General features: G+C 39.1%; 1 pseudogene; it reads right to left on the bottom strand.

The window, feature by feature from the left end:
- Nucleotides 1–297: 297 nt before the first annotated feature.
- Nucleotides 298–1,463, bottom strand: LOC101564311 (annotated as a pseudogene).
- Nucleotides 1,464–3,715: the final 2,252 nt, after the last annotated feature.

Genomic DNA, 3,715 nt, shown 5'->3' with positions numbered 1-3,715 from the left:
CTGTTGGAGTTTTTGGTGTCTTCTATGTACAGTATCATGTCATGTGCCAATAATGAGAATTTTACTTCTTCCTTTCCAAACATTATTCCTTTTATTTCTCTCTCTTGACTAAGAGCTCTAGAACTGTGGAGATTTTTGTTCCACTCTATTCTGCAAGGTTTCTCCCCACAAAGTAAGTTAAGAATGTTGGTGTTTGAGAAGAGAGACCTCAAGAAGCAGGTGACTAAGCACAAAGGGTGGGGGGAAGACTGCAACATTCTCCCAGGGACTGGAGAAAATTTTAAAAAAGGAAAAAGGAAAAACAAGAAGGTTGAAATCCATCAGTATTCAGTTAGCCATTTTCACCTTTGTCCTCCTTGCCCTCCTCACCTTCCTCGACATCCTCATCCTCCTCACCGTCCTCATCTTCCTCAACTTCATCCTCATCGCCCTCCCCATAGATGTCCTCCAACCCCTCCTCCGCCAACTCATCATCGTCATCCTCTTCCCCCTCGGCCTCCTCATCATTAATGTCAGGAACCAGGTAGTACTGCAGAGGGGTAGGGCCAGATGTCGTCCTTGGTGACCTCTTCTAGTCCATCTGCATCCACGTCAGAGTGACCAGTGAACCAGGAAAAGAAGCTCTCAGGCTCTTTGTGCTACCTCTTCTTATTGACTTTATTCTGTGTTTGACTTCAATGTTTTGTCAAATCCTTTCTTGTTTTCCAATTGATTTCAGAGGACTTTGAAGATGCATCACCACTCTCACTCAGATGAAATTCTTTGGAGAGAACTTTATTTTTGAAGTAAAGATTTTCATCAAAATAAAAATGAATTCTATAACCTGATTTGATATTTTAAAATTCTGTCTATTCAAATCCTGTCAAATAATGCAGATTCCTTGTCTTCATCCCCAAGCAGCACAAACACTTGTGGATAGTTAACAAACAGTGTTACCCAAAAATTTGTGATTTTGGCATTCAATTCTGACCTTTTCTGAAAAAATGGTTGGCAGAAGTCGTTATATTTCTGTTCTATTTTCATTTTTATTTTTAATATTTTTATTTATGTATTCATTTGTTCATTTATTTTCTGTATTTTAGGGAAAGATCTACAGGGTGTTCAGAGTCTCACTGTTAGATCAGACTCATAGTGATTCTCCTGAATAGCCTCACAAGTGCTGGGATTACAGGCGCGTGCCACCATGCCCAGTCTCTACTGCCTTCTCAGCGCACCCCTGGGGATTGAACCCCCCAGACCCTGTGCCTCCTCTCAGGTGTTTTGAGCCACTGAACAGTGGATTTCATTTTGTACTTCACTGATGTGTTCATTTGCTTCTTGTTGCTCTTTTTCTTAGCCTTCAAACCACCAGGGGGAATTTAGGTCATAAATGGGAGGAATCAGAGTCAATCCTGGCAAATCTGTAAAGCTCCAATCATGTAGCATTGGCACTCACTTCCCTTGGGCAGGCCCAGTGAGGCCATCGCTGCCTCAGGTTTGTGGCTCTGAGACAGTTAAGCCTTCTTTGTAGGAGGAGTAATTGAAGACTGGCACTTGGGACCCATGATGCAGGGAAGGCCCCTCAATGAAATTCTTAATGTCCCAGATATCATTTGAATCTGTTTCATGCCTTCTACTCTTTCCTATATTATTCATTCAGTGTTTCCATCATTTTCCTAATCCTTTCTATTTTTTTAAATCTATGCCTTCCTTAGATATATTGAGTAATTCTTTTATGATTGTTGCCATTTTCTTTTTTACCTGAGACATTATTTCTGTTCTGATTTCCTCCATAGCCTGATGGAGTTTTTCTTTACTTCAGTTGCTATCATCTCAAAAATTTCAGTTGTGTGACTTCCGAGTTCTTCTATGCCTTTAACTCCTGAACTTGTTTTGGGTGGTCTGGAAGTCTGACATTGCCTTTTGTTCCTTTTGTCATTTTTGAAGCTTGCAATGTTCTCCCTGATTCCGCAGCAATGGTACGGTGGGAAGGTATGGGTCAGTAAATCTCTCAGAAGTATGGGAGGGCAAGGTAGGTTTTCCAAAGCTCTCACTGTATGGGATACAGCGTGTCTTCCACCATGTGGGAAGCGGGCAGATCAAGAAAGATCCGATGACAATGAGAGCAGGCCAATATTCTACAAGGCTCTTTCTGTGCTAGGTAGTCCCATGGGAGGGCTTTCCAACTCTACCATCAGTCACTGTGGCAGTCTACTGGTCACTTTGCTTTAGGTCTCCACAGCAATCTTCTTGATGCTGACATGTGGCTGGGGCTCAGCTGAGCTTCAATGAGAGTGAGGGGGTCAGAACAGAACTCAGAAGGTGCCCTTGTTAGTCCTCCAGACAAGCGTAGGTGGCCAGGCACAGTCAAGCTCAGATGGGGGAAGGAGGGCAGGTCAAGGAACACAAGGTGCCCCTCGCCATCTTCAGGTTGAGGACAGGTGGCCAGAACTTGAATCTATAATAATTTAAATGATAAAAATTTTCAAACAAGCAGTATAAACTAAAAGAATTAGACATATGAACAAGAGGAGTTAAGGATTACATTAAAGGAGCCTTTGACTATCAAGCTTGGTAGACCACCTGACTTCAGGTATTATCTCTTCTCTTTATTTTCTTGAATCCTCTTACTACTTTCTCCTGGGGACTACCAAGAGACCAACAGATACCTATAGCTGGTGTTAGCAACAGGAGCCCAAAGTATGCTTGTGTTTTTTCCAGAAAATGATGAGTGACCTATTTAGGTACCAGAGTGTGCTGTTAGGCTGTATCTTGAAGCCAGGTCTGAAGAAGTCAACAGCAATGGGACTGGATCCACCTTGGAGCCCACTGAAGGAAATGACAACAGGGGAATCTAAGATCATATGTGATAAAATATATGAAAATAACTGAGCTAAATTTTACTAGTATTAAGACAAATATACAAAACTACAAAATATGCATATTAACTATAGATAAAAGATTTTACTGTTTTCAAATTTTTCTGATAAGATATCTCTGCTAACTGACACATAGAGAAGTCAGACTAGTCTATTTATAATTATAAATTTCTAAAAATTGAAATAGTTGCTATAATTCAGTTTGGTCAAGAATATTTCAGTGCATTATTATTTTTTAAAATGTTTGGGTGTACTATGTATTTGTTTATGAGTTTATATCATGCTGTGAATACCTGCTCCTCTTTTATTTGCACTCAATTTTTTTTCTTTTTTGATCCTTTGTTCATAATATAATTTGGGATATAGACTTAAAATCATACTTTTTCCTAAGTTACCAGCTGGATTAAGTCATATCAAAGTTTATTTACTCCCAGGTTATTTAAAAATTTAGGTTTTTTTAAAAGGTTTCCCAGTTTTGGGGGGAATTTTTTGGGGGGGGGGTTGGGGGGTTGGATTCGTTGGAGGCTTTTGCTTGTTAGTTGCAGGGACTTGGTTTCATTTTTTGTTTCCAAAAAAAGAAAAATTTGGAGAGGACTCTAATTGATGAATAGAGGGGTAACCAACCTTTGTGCATTAATAAGGCACTTCAAATAATTTCAATAATCTCTTATGAGATATCCTTAATAATTTGGTCATTGGTTAAGAGATAATTATTTTCAGAAAAAATTGCAATACAGTTTTCTCATAAAAAGATACACTTGATATGAAACTAAATTAAGAAACAAAGGTTTTCATATGTGTTTGGTAATTCATTATTGTTAATCTCATGGTGAATTAAATGTATTCTTTATTCTAGA

Source organism: Octodon degus, unplaced genomic scaffold, assembly GCF_000260255.1.
Source record: "Octodon degus isolate 3935 unplaced genomic scaffold, OctDeg1.0 scaffold00300, whole genome shotgun sequence".
Lineage (NCBI taxonomy): Eukaryota > Metazoa > Chordata > Mammalia > Rodentia > Octodontidae > Octodon > Octodon degus.
Note: the sequence above shows the minus strand (reverse complement) of the source record. Positions and strands in the feature narration are given on the sequence as shown.